Source organism: the organism of the source record quoted next, unplaced genomic scaffold, assembly GCF_019419815.1.
Source record: "Pyrus x bretschneideri cultivar Hongxiangsu unplaced genomic scaffold, Pyrus_bretschneideri_v1 Contig3, whole genome shotgun sequence".
In the NCBI taxonomy this organism is placed as follows: Eukaryota; Viridiplantae; Streptophyta; class Magnoliopsida; order Rosales; family Rosaceae; genus Pyrus; species Pyrus x bretschneideri.
The window spans coordinates 1003423-1016878 of record NW_025999612.1 but is presented as its reverse complement, the minus strand read 5'-3'; the positions used below and the strand labels follow the sequence as shown (position 1 = coordinate 1016878).

At 37.2% G+C, this 13456-nt stretch overlaps 1 pseudogene; it reads right to left on the bottom strand.

Annotated features, from left to right (window-relative positions):
• Positions 1-5259: 5259 nt before the first annotated feature.
• On the bottom strand, positions 5260-8143 carry LOC103952879 (annotated as a pseudogene).
• Between the last annotated feature and the right edge of the window lie 5313 nt (positions 8144-13456).

Sequence of the window (13456 nt, the reverse complement as noted above, 5' to 3'; positions counted from 1 at the left end):
TCTTGAACATCTACCAAAGTTTGATACTAAGAGTGATGAAGGAATCTTCTTAGGGTACTTTAACATAAGTCAAGCTTATAGAGTTTTCAATATGAGAACAGAAACCATTATGGAGTCCATAAACATAAAGATTGATGACACTGATTTCCCTCCCTCTTTGGCGATTGAAAATGATGATATGTTATTTCCCTCTTCTAGGAATAATGGTAATGCTTCTGGTGAGTCAAGTGTGGTGTTAGAAAGTGACAATGAGAGTGAATTAAGCATTGAACAAGACTCTTGTGTCCTATTTAAGGCATCAGAACTCGAAGACAAATTGCTGATGAAGTTGCAAATGTTTGCTATGTCTCCTAGATTGAGCCTAAGAATATCAAAGATGCTCTAACTGATGAAGAATGGATCTTAGCCATGCAAGAAGAGCTAAATCAGTTTGAGAGGAATGAAGTCTAGTCATTTTTTGATCGTCTATTGAACACTAATGTTATTGGCACAAAATGGATTTACAAAAACAAGTTTGATGAGTCAAGGAATTTTATCAGAAATAAGGCCAGGCTTGTTACTTAAGGATACTCTCAACTTGAAGGTGTTGATTTTGATGAAACCTTCGCTCATGTTGCTTGTCTTGAATTAGTCAAGCTTCTTTATGTTATTGCATGCCACTTAAAGTTCAAACTTTTTCAAATTGAAGTCAAAACTACATTCCTTAATGGATATCTTCATGAGGAGGTCTATGTGGAACAACCACAGGATTTTGAGGATCCTCACAAACCAGATGGGGTGTACAAATTGAGGAAAGGTTTCTACGATCTTAAATAAGCCCCTCGTGCTTGGTATGACAGGTTGTCTTCCCATCTTTGTACTCATGGTTATACTCATGGCTCTGTTGATAAAACTTTGTTTGTTAAGAATGTTAAATCTCAGTTTGTGATTGTTCAAATGTATGTCGATGACATAGTTGTTAGGTTTACTTTTGATTCTCTTATGAAACAATTTATCAATATGATGACAAGTGAATTTGAGATGAGCTTGGTTGGTGAATTAAATGATAGGAACATATTTATGCGACTTTGTTATCTTATTTCTTTGCATTTATTTAGTTAATTTCTATTTATTGTAGTAATTTAAGTTATTTTCGTATTATTGTAGGTCCAGTTGGTAAACTTGACAATAAATGGCAAAATTGAGCAATTTGGAGCAGTTTTGGACTTGGATTGGATAACATGCATGGATAGCATATGGGCTCAATGTTTTGGTGTTTAAATGGTGCTAGATATGTGTTAAAATCTGGAGAAATTAAAGTTGAGGCTTGGAAGGCAAGGAATTACACAAGAAAGAGAAATCCTAATTGGGGAGGAACATTATCTTATCCAACCTTATCGTATCTTACCTTATCTTATCTTATTTTATCTTATCCAATCTTATCTTATCTTATCTCCAACTGCAAGGAGGAATCCTAATCACATTCCAACACTTTCTACCTGATTTTTAGAGTCCTAAAATAACTCAAAATTGCCAAAACCCTTTCCTCCTTGGATTCAGCCATTTTCCCCCTATATATATGAAATTCTTGCAGAGATTTAGAGAGTGCCATGCCTACCATTCATCCATTGAAGTTGCTGTAATTTTCAGAGTTCTTTCTATCTTTGTTTTAAGTTTCAATGTTTATTTTAGATTGCTTTTCAGTTATGATGAACATGTGTAACTAAGTTTCTTTTTAGCTAGAGGTGAATTCGAAGCCATGAACATATGTTTTATATAAATTGATTACATTCAATTATTGTTTCGTAAAACATGAATGCGATTTACTTATCTCCTTTATAGAGAACTTATTCTTGTATGTTTATTAAGGGTGCACGCTTAGTTTGCATGCAGGGATTTGATGCTAGAATATAAGGGAATTTCACCTAATTGTTATGAACTTATATTTGCAAGTAGTAAAAGTCACTAGTCAAGATTGAGTTAAGCAAATTCTTGGCAGGAGTATCATGCTTTTCATAGTTACAAATGCTTTTTCAATGCTTATGATTTTCACAGAACTATGATCTTTGAGATGTATCTCTATCATGCTTTTCATAGTTAGGGAACTTGAGAAGAATAATTAGGTTGCATTGCTGAGTCCAATTCAATGAACTTAGGAAAATGTGAGAGTTAATTGTGTAATTCACAGTTAATTTGTGGCATTTTCATTCATGGTTTATAGAAATAATAACTGGAAATTGATTTGTATGCATAAGTTTCATGTGTGGAAAACAATCCTCTAGCTAGCCCTTCATCTATATCTTGTACAAGACCTAATTCGTTTGTTGCAATTTACTTTATTTTTGTTAAAATTCATCCAAAAATCCCCCTCAGTTCTTATTTTGTGTTAGTCTAGCTTAGTTTTTAGTTTTTAAGTTTAATTTGTGTTGATTAGGATCCCTCCTAAGTTATAGGGTTTAATTTGTGTGTTAGTTTCTACCACATCATTAAACTACTTCCTTGGACTTCAAGTGAAACAAGAAAAGGATGGCATGTTCATCTCTTAAACAAGGTATAGCATGAACTTGGTGATGAAGTTTGGCCTTGAAGGTTCAAAAGCTATTAGATCTCCCATGAGCACATGTGCCAAAATTCACAAAAACTCAAGTGGTAGGATGTTGATCAGACTCTATACAGAAGCATGATTGGAAGCTTACTCTACCTGACTGCTAGTCGACTATACATCACATTTTCTATTGTGTCTGTCTTGTCAGCATGTTCATCAGATACCTATGTTTTGTCTCTCTATTTGCTTTTCTTAACTGTCATACATTCATGATATTTTTAGGATTATCCTTGGATAATTATTGACTATGATGTCAAAGGTTCTCCCTATTATCTTCATGGCCTCTGAAAAATTATTTTTCCAATCATCCAAATCTAGTGGTGTTCTTGAATTTAATGTTGCTTTGGTCCTAATTGAGTGGTAGCGACTTCACTTACTCTATAATCTAGACCATGTGTCAATTCTCTTCTTGTTCTCCTTTCCCCAAAATCAAAACAAAACAAAAAAAAACAAAAAACAAATGGGAAAGTGTTTTATGAAAGAGGTATCTTTAAAAGAAAGTGTATATTATCAAATGGGAAAATCCCCTCATTTAGCCTTCCATGAAATGTCATGAGTAATGCCTCAAGATCCCCCTCCGTAGGTCATGTATGCAATTCTCTCAAATTTCAATGATGATTCATTAAAATTTCACCTTTGTTTAAATGACCTTAACACTTCTCAAATTGGTGCCTCACTCAAAGTTTCTCACCAAAGTTGGTTTTTCCTTCAAGGCTTTTGCCTTGCTTTTTGCGAGTCTTGCCCATTGCCCATATTATGTAGGAAGTGTTGTCTCTTAAGGTTAATAGATTATTAAAAGCTTGGTTAACCTTGAAAATGCTTTTGAGATTAAATGCTTGGTTCTATGATTTTAAGATGGTTATCCAACATCCTTTCTCCCATACATTGACAGATCACTGCTGGATTATGAGCTTGTGTTAATCTCATTATTAATGTTTTGTGTATGCCTTTGAAGATTTGTCCATTGAGAACTTCATTGCATGTTTACTTTTTGTGTTCTTCAAATTTCATATCTCTTGGAAGCATAGATATCCATGCTACATGGTAGTTCATTCTCATCTAGTCGTTATGTTGTTGTTTTTCTCTTGGTGCAAATCTTTACTTCTATGTGGTAATCTTGGACAAGAATATGTTTATATTACAAGCATCATTTCTGGGGGAGTTGTCATTATGGGGGAGTTCAATTCACAACGCATGCATCTTTTTGTGCTTACTTGTTCCTAATCTATTTGTTGCTTCAATTTGCTTGGGCATATCCATATGATCTATTGCAATTTCTTTAACCGTTGTGCTCATGTGGTTCTTATCATGTGTTTGTGCAACAAATTTGACTCTTATGTGTGATTTCCACCATTTCTTTGTCTTACCATGACAAAATGTGAAAGAAAAATTTCGTTGTACTTCATATCTTGCAAACCTATACCCATAATAAATGTCACTTGTTCTTGTCAAGAATTGTTCTTTTGCAAAAGTCATTATTTGATCTTCTTTTGTTGCTTGATGTTCTCTTGAGTGTTGGTTTTGAGTGAAATTAGTTATAGGCTAAGGATATTTTGTCAAGGAAAGCCAAAAGGGGGAGGTTGTAAAGTCTAGCTTTAAGTGTTTTGCTTTCCTTGTCAAATATTGTAATTGAACCATCACACATGCCCAATCTAGCTTTAGAATATACTCAAATTATGGGTTGTTGTTGTTGGAGTGAATGTACAAGAAGTGGTACATTTGAACTCAAAGGTTTGTTCATACATGTGCATTTCATATTTCTATTTATGTTGCATTATGTCTAGTTTGATTATCTAGTCAGTTTTGCGCGCTAACTTCTAGCTGTCTAGACACACAGATTAAGGCAACCCACATGGGTTGACTGACACCTTTCTAATGGTAGTCAGTTTCTGGCCATTGATTTGCCTAGATCTCTTTTGTAGCCGACAAGTGTCATTGGGACAAGTTGGTTGACTGAAAATCTGATTTCCTTGGGTATATTTACTTTAAGGGGAGATTGTTCTTCGGGGTTTAGAACTTAGTTTTAGAGAGAGAGAATGAGAGTTACCTTAAAAGCTTTAAGCTTGCATCTTCTCCATTTATGAACCTTAACTACCAAACCTTCCTCATGCAATAAATACTCAATCATTATCTATTAGGGTTGCATTATTTTAAGGTTTTTCATTTAAGTCTTGGTCTAGTTTTAAGCTTTAAATTTGGTTTTAGACCAAGCTTTTGGATTCAAGTTAGATTCTTCCTTCAACTATTTGACTGGAGAATCTGACTGGTCAATTGAATCCAGATTTCATGTGCATGTCATAAAATCATATCACATCATTGATCGTGCTGATCTCGGTGCCACAAGGTGATGAGCTTAAGAGGAACTGCTACTTCATGAAGACCGAATGAGTCCATCTCGTGTAAGGCAAGGTTGCACAAACGTAAAGCTGCTCCTTAGATAGGGATCAAGGAATTGAGCTTATGTGGTCTTTGTATAAACCTTTGTTTACACTAGTGGATTGGACTCAGTGGAGAGTCCTCGGTTTTTTAACCCAGAAGTGGGTTTTTCCAGCCAAAAAGTATCTTATGTCCAAGTTATGTTTATTGTGTCAAACATCCCACATACACACACATGGTACATATATTTGTTGAATATTTAAATGGTATGTGCCCACTGTCATGCTCACTTAACAAATTCATAACTTGCAACGATCTACAGCCTTGTTTAGTCCGACTTCCGAGCATTTTACTATCTGTTGGGTGATGATCATAATTGTTGTTTCATTGTAATTCAAACCGCACAAGTAAGGAAAGTAATCGTCTGGTTTTATGTCGAAGATGAGCCCCGGGTCATTTGCCTTTGCAGGGTTGACATGGCCTCCACCGGTTGCAAAGATGTCCACGGGTTTAACCTTTGATCAACGATGGGCGTGCCTGCGAGGTTTAGTACATCAGTGGTTGTCATGATGGCATATTGAATAGCAGCTGGAGACCAGTCAGGGTGTGATTTCTTGATTAGAGCTGCAATGCCACTTAGGTGAGGAGTTGCCATTGAGGTACCATAAATTATGTTAAATGTTGCCCTAGGATTAGGAACTATGGCATTGTCCATTAATTCAGCCCATGCTGCTAAGATGTCCAAGCCGGGTGCAATGATGTCGAGTTTCAAAATTCCAAGGCTTGGAATGCTTGGTCCTCTTGATGAAAAGTGAGCGACCTTGGGAGCAAGCGTATCTCTGTAATAGTGCCATAGGTTTTGAGCTTCTCATCTTTCGATTTTAGTTTTTTGTCAATGGTACTTGCTCCAACTGTGAGAATCCATGGGGCCTCATTTGATAAAATTCATGGAAAGGTCCAGAATTTCCAGCTGCACAGTTGAAAAATATTCCTTTTTTAATTGCTGCAATTGCACCGATTGCAATCACATCATCGTAGAACGATAATGAGAAGCCTCCAAGTGAGAGGGAGAGCACGTCCATGCCATCTTTAACAGTAGCATCAAGACCAGCTAACGTATCAGGTTCACTACAACCAGGCCTGTAACAGACTTTGTACATTGCCAAATGAGCATAAGGTGCCATGCCTTCGGGTCTCCAAAAACACTGGTGCCTTGCACAAAATTTCCAGCAGCAATGTTAGAAGTATGGGTCCCATGTCCATGTTAATCAAATGGTGTTCCGGTAATATTCCCTTCTTCTGCACCCAAAAAATTTTGTGCACCAATAAGCTTGTTGTTGCACATTGTTCCATTAAAGTCGCACTTGCCCTTCCATTTAGCTAGAGGAGTGGATACTCCTTCATCACTGAATGAAGGATAATTGAGTCCAATGCTAGTATCCAAGTGCTCTATTATCATACCTTCACCATAGTTTGCTCGTTTCCATAGTCCATATCCTTGGTGTAACCCCAAGCAATCAGGACTATGAGTAGTTAGCAAAGAAACGTTTTTTTGGGGATGAGTCGACAAAAACCCTTCTTTGGTTTCCATTGCTTTCACATCCTCTAGTGTCAGTTTAGCTACAAATCCAGTGACCACAGTGCGGTATGTATAAATGATCCTCTGCTAGTTTAAGTTTGCAATAGTTTCAGGCAAAAATGATTGATACCGTCAAAATTTGGTTCTACAGAAAATTTCGAGGAGACGAGCTTTTTGAGAAAAACAATGTAAGTTTGGAGGCTATTTTTCTCCTCTTCGTACTCCACCTTGCATTTTCGTCGACAATGTCTCTGCCCTTCACATAGCAGCCAATCTTGTTTTTCATGCACGTACTCATCACATAGAGATTGACTACCACTTTGTTCGAGAGCTTCTCCCCCATAGTGTCCTTCAAACTTGACACATCTTCTTTCATCACCAAATCACTAATATCTTCACCAAAGGAATTTCACGCGATCGGTTCTCTTTCCTTGCTTCCAAGCTCAATCTACACTTTCTTTCGTTTTGCTTCAGGGGGGATGACAAGAGTATTGAATCCACCTCAAATCTCTCCAACATATCTGCTGTCAAACCGTGATCCCTTCATTCTCTCCATATTGGTTTATGTAAATAATCAAGAGTTATTAGTTAGCTTTTATGCTTTATAAAGACAACTATAGGCTTGTATATATCTTGTATCAATATGATAAACAGATTATCAAGGAATTTATTCATAATACAGAATAGCTTCTCACTGCTCTTCTCTTTCTGCCACTATCTATTTCTCTATAGCTTATGCATGTGACTAGATAGATTAATTTGATTGGATTAAATTTGGAGGATGTTCTTACATTGTGCGTTGCCACCTGGTTTATCATTCTTGTTAAAACCTTAACGATCCATCAATAATAATGTGGGTATATGGAAGGATTAAGCATCAATAATGATGGTTATCACATGTTTCATGGTGCCATTTTCTCTTGTTTGCAAGGATTAAGCAACGAAATCTTATTAACCAAACACATAAAGTGGCGTCACGGTCCCCGTAATCCTCTAAATCCTAGGTACATATATTAAAGGTACAAAAATGTTATTCTGAAAAAGGAGTCAACCTTTTTGTCCCTATTTTGCATTCCCTGCGCCATAGAAGTTGGTAATTGAAAATTTTGATCGTTATCTATAGACGAACCTGATTTGGATTGGGCAGGTTGTGCTTGGGGTTGTGTGGGTGCATACGGCCTTTGGTAGAATCCCGGAGGTTGCTGCCTAAATGCGCTTTGGTGTTGGGGCTCCCTCCATTTGAAATTTGGATGATCTTTCCAACCGGGATTGTATGTATTAGAGAAAGGATCACTCATTGGTTGGTTTTGGCTCCCATAACCCACGTCATTGGCAGATTCCCACCCTCCGTTCTCGATCAATTGTGGGCACTTATCCGTGAGATGTCCATTCATGGAGCACACGCCACAAACAGGCACACTTTGTACCTTTGGTATTTCAACCACCTGCGAAAGAAGAGAAGTAAGATTAGCCATTTGATTTTGAAGTTCGGAAATAGCACTTACCTCATTAACTTGTTGCTGCCGTGGTATGTCCTGTTGACCAACGCCTTCATATTGTTGAGCATTTAAAGCTCGATTGGCAATGAGAGTCTTGGCAGCCATGGGTGTTTTGTCCACTAAAGCTCCATCGGCAACGGCGCCAAAATTTGATGCGAAAATTAACTTAACACAGAAATTAAACCATCTTTTGACAATTGTAGTATATATATAAGTAGGGATCGTTCTTAAACCAGGGATTATGAGGGATTGCTAAACACTTTAAACTGACTCAAATAGATAAAACTAACCTTTAAAACACTTAACGCAACTTAAAAGACTCAAAACAAGTTCATAAGACTCAAAATAAGCTAAAAACACTCAAAACTGCCTAAAAACACAAACTGGGCAAATTTGACTCTAAACACAATTTTGGACGAATTTTGGTTCTAACTTGACTCAAAACACTTGAAAACACAATCTAAAACAAATTCTAACTAGTTAGACACTCTAAAATAAAGGGGGATTTGGTTTTGGGCGAAAATAAAGTAAACAAAATAAAAACTAGAACTAGGCAGATTTGCACAAATTTGGTGGAAATAGATGGATGATGGGCTAGCTAGGAGGTCTTTCTCCACACATGACATACTTGCATACAAAACAATCTCCAGTTGCCTTTTCAATGAATCATTAACTTCAACACCCCAAGTTAATTAGGTACACTTAAATTAACCCTCAGATTTTCCTTAAGTCATTGAATTGAATGGAATTAGCGCATTGCAATCAAATTATTCCTCAAAAGTTCTCTACATGAAAGCGCATAATAGAGAAGCAATCAAAGATCATTAAATTCTATGAAAATCATAAGTGTTGACGAGGCATTCGTAACTATGAAAGCGCATGATACTTATGCCAAGAATTTACTTAACATGATTGTAACTAACAACCTTTACTACTCATGTATATAAGTTCACAACGATTAGGTGAAGATCCCTTATATCCTAGCATCAAATTTATGCATGCAAATTAAGTGTGCACTCTTAACCCACATACATAAACAAGTTTTAATTCAAATAGATAAGTAAATTGAATTCTCAATTCATGAAATCACAACTGAAAGTAATCAAATCATAATGCAAATATGGCCATGGTTTCGAAATTCCCCCTAGCTAAGAGGGGATTAGTTCCTCAAACTCACAAAACAAGGATTCTTGAATTTAAACATTGAAAAACACAAGAAAGACTACACCTAAAACGTCCAGCAACTCCAAGTCGAATGGCATGCACATCCAAGGGCTTTCCTCCTTCTTCCTTACTGCAGCACAAGGTGTGGGTGATGGTTTTGGGGGTTATGAACGATGTATTCTTGCTTGGGATGATGAATAATGGCTGATTAGGGTGGAAGGGTGAGACAGATTGTGTATGGAAGTGTGTGGATTGAATGAATGATGGAGAATGGTGTTTATGGCTTGCGGCAAGGATATTTTGAATGGCATAAGGGGTTCATACGAATTTGTGGCTGAAAATATGATTATATAGTTCGGCATAAGTGAGTTAAATCCACTTAGGAGAGGGTCTGACCCAATTAGTTTCATAAAAGGATTTGTGTAACCCAAATCCACAAGGAATGAGGCCCTATAAATCAGAATCCATAAGGGATAGGGCCTAGAGGGATGCGACACATATTGGAGGGAAAGAGGGAATGGCTTGCAAAGCAAGGCAAGGCCTTCTAGAAGGGAATAGGTGCCACCTTTGTAGGGTTTCTAGAAATAATGTGCTTTGTGGCTGATTTGGGACTTCTAGAAGAGAATGCTTCTAGAAATAGGTTCTAGAAATATCTATTTAGGTCCCCTTGCAGCTAGGATTAAGGCATGATAAGGTTAGGATAGGATAAGATAAGATAAGGTTTTGGATAATGTTGGATAAGGTTTTGGATAATGTTTCCTCTTTTGAGCTAATTCCTTATCCACTTTGTCTTAAGTTTAGTATCTTCATCTTCTCATTAGATTTCTAGCCTTTTGAACTCCAAATTCGTCCATCCATGTTGGCCCATATACAACCTCTCCATTTAGTGCCCAAAACTGCTCCAAAATGCACCAAAATGCACTTTCTTGGTACTTTAACCCTTTGGACCTACAAACACACGAAAATGAGTTGAAATACTGCCTTAACTAAGAAATAATAACACAAATGCACAAGAATAAGCTAGCTAAGTTGCCTAAATATGCTCCTATCACTCTCACACAATCCAATTTAAGAGTCTGTTTTCACAATGTATGGCAAAATCAAGGCTTGGGTGTGGCATCATGCCCAAAGCATGATCCTTGGCACCTAAGACCTAAAACTTCAAGAATAAGGGATCATATTTTTGAACCTCAACCTTGTATAATCTACTTCCGTCTTAATGTAATAGATAATTGGTTATGCATCTGTTCATGCCCCTACCAATGTCGTTGAGGAGTACCATTCTCGTAGTCAAAATGTAAGACTAATTTTGCTCCACTGAACATCGTTGGAAGAGCAGAATGTAGACATGAATGACCTTGTTGGCCAAATCCCCTTAGTAACTCTTTGATGTTCTTGGATTCACATTTGGTGCTTGTTTTAGTTATGGATAATGTTATCGATATTGTCCTCGAATATGAGCTAATTGAATTCTAATACATGCGACTGATTCAATTAAACACGTGATTAGGTACGAATGTGGGAAAGTTAGTTGTCTGGATGAATGTGATACTGCACATGCTAACTTTATACCTAAATCACATCTCTACCAACGACTTTAGGTTTATCCAACCTGATTAAGATCATTGCCACTCTCCTCATTGTATGAATGGTATTGAATTACCATTTAAGAGACCTTATATTCTCCATGTTCCTGAAGAACGTCGTTGAGTTTTAAGGATATTCGAAAGAACAATGATCATGAATGAAACCACTAAAGAAAATAGAGTGGAATATCTTTTCACCACCTCCAAAATTCAAAGTCAGAAGCTATATTTTGGGGTCAATGAGCTGCCTCCCAACTGGGACGCGACACATGTGGGCTAGCTAAAGCCTGGTGATTCAAGAATGTACTTGCCTTGGAACAACTTTTTAGGACACTTAGGTCGAACAATGATGTTGCAATGCATCTCTTTACCCAAAGTAAAGATCTTGTGCTTACAAGCACACTTTGACAAGCCCGCTCATTAGGGAATTTGATTTTCTATATCATCCCTCACACAGATATGAAATCACTCTTTTTCACTGTGGATTTAAGGGAATATATGTGGACTAATCCAATCAAAATGCAGACCATATAATTACTTTATGGTTTTGGTTGATGAATCGACAAACTAATCACATGTTTGTCTACACACATTGCTGATAAACCTCCTGGCTAATTTTAGGGGATCACCACCTTAATTATCCCATAAAGTCTGGAAAACTGGATAATGCCGGAGAGTTTATATCGAAGGTTTTTGATAAAGTATTGCATTTCTTTTGGGTTTATAATTAGACATTGAATTCCCATTTTCACCCCCAAATAACCTCGCAGAGTGATCATAAAGTGAAATTTAATTGATCACCCAAACCTTGGTGAATGCACCAAGCTTTTGGTTTCTGCCTAGGGCTATGCAATCTTGTACATAGCTATTTTGGTCCGCCTTGAGGCCCATTGCCACCCAACCTATTTGACGTTATAGTTGATTATTGGGTACGAACCTGACGTTTTGTACTTACGTGTTTTGGGTGTGCATTCCATGTGCCAAGTTGCGCCGCCGTAACGTACCAATATGGGCCCTCACATAAGGATGTGAATCTTTTTTTATTATGATTCTTCTTCACACTAGCTCTCTTAGAGCCATTGCAAGTGATCTCTTTACTACTCATTTACGGATTGTCACTTCAGTAAGATAGTTTTCCCACCATTAGGGGGAGATAAAAACATCAACATTCCTGTAGAACGACGTAAATTTGCTTGGACGTTGCCCACTATGTCTCATCTTGATCCCCGTACAGCACAACTATGATAAGCAAGTATGATGAATTCTAGCTTTCAGAATGTTGCTCCAAAAGCATTCCTATAATCTAGCTAAAGTGACGAGATAATATACTAGCTGTAAACATACCTGCAAGGATAGACGTACTTAACGAACGTTGAGTCAACATCCCCGAAGGGTATGCTGCCCTTGTTGGATGGTTTAGCCATCCATGTTGGACAGTTCGGTACATCGGCGGATAGATAATCAATTTGTCTCAGCCTGAAGCATGACATATCATTTGGTTCATAGGATTTACTTCCATAGAAGAGGAAGATAATGGCACAAAACGAATCGATACTCAATCGCTGTCTCAATCATTTCCATCTCATAATATTAATCCAGATTACTCCTGAGACTTGAAGTTCTCGGTCCAGTATACTAGTTTGGATGAGATAATGGAATTGGAATGAGATTATCATCGATGATGTCTAGAAGAGGAAGATCATGGCACAAAACGAATTCATACTCAATCGATGTCTCAATCATTTCCATCTCATAAGATTATTCCGGATTACTCTTAAGACTTGAAGTTCTTGGTTCAGTATACTAGTTTGGATGAGATAATGGAATTGGAATGAGATTATCATCGATGATGTTTTCACTTATATGGTAGCTATTGACTTAAATGAAAAAAGACGATATCAAACTGTGTTACGTTGAACAATGAGAACTAAGAACTGCTTAGAAAACTGAAATCACAATCCAAGTTAAATTCCATACCAAAGTTTATTTTGGACCCATAGTTCCTACACTGCCCAAGGTAACTATGTCGTGCTACTAGTGGAAAATGAAGCGTAATGAGAAGAATGAAACAGTGCGATGTAATGCACGCCTTATGGCGCAATGTTTCTCTTAGACAACTTGTGATTGACTGCAGCATAATGAAATGTGGTTAGTGTTTCTCCATAGGGATATTGATACGGAGATTGACATGTAAGTTCCTGAAGAATTACATGGACTAGTTTAAATAGTTCCAAACCACAGAACACCCTCTTAACTCGTTTGAGGTGTTCACATACGGATTGAATCAACTTGGCGGATGTGGTATTTTTGTCCAAGTGATTATTTGATCAGTTACGAATATGAATAAATGACCTTGCGTGTTAAACTATGAGGTCTTATTCCAAATTGCTAGAGTTACAGTTTATATCAATGACATGCATCTCACTAAGACTCTGGAAGAGCTTGAGAAAACTGCCTCGCATCTAAAGATGGAAAACTTGTTTATGCCTTGACAGTTCAAGCATTGTTTAGACGGTATTTGGTCTACTAGTTGAGCTACACCCCAAAGGTGTTACCATTGAGTATACTATGATCTTCCATATGCTATATGCAAATGAGACCCTTGAAGAGGTTATGGAATCCGAAGTTCCATATCCAAGTTCAACTTTGTGCTTTCTTGTACTTAGCC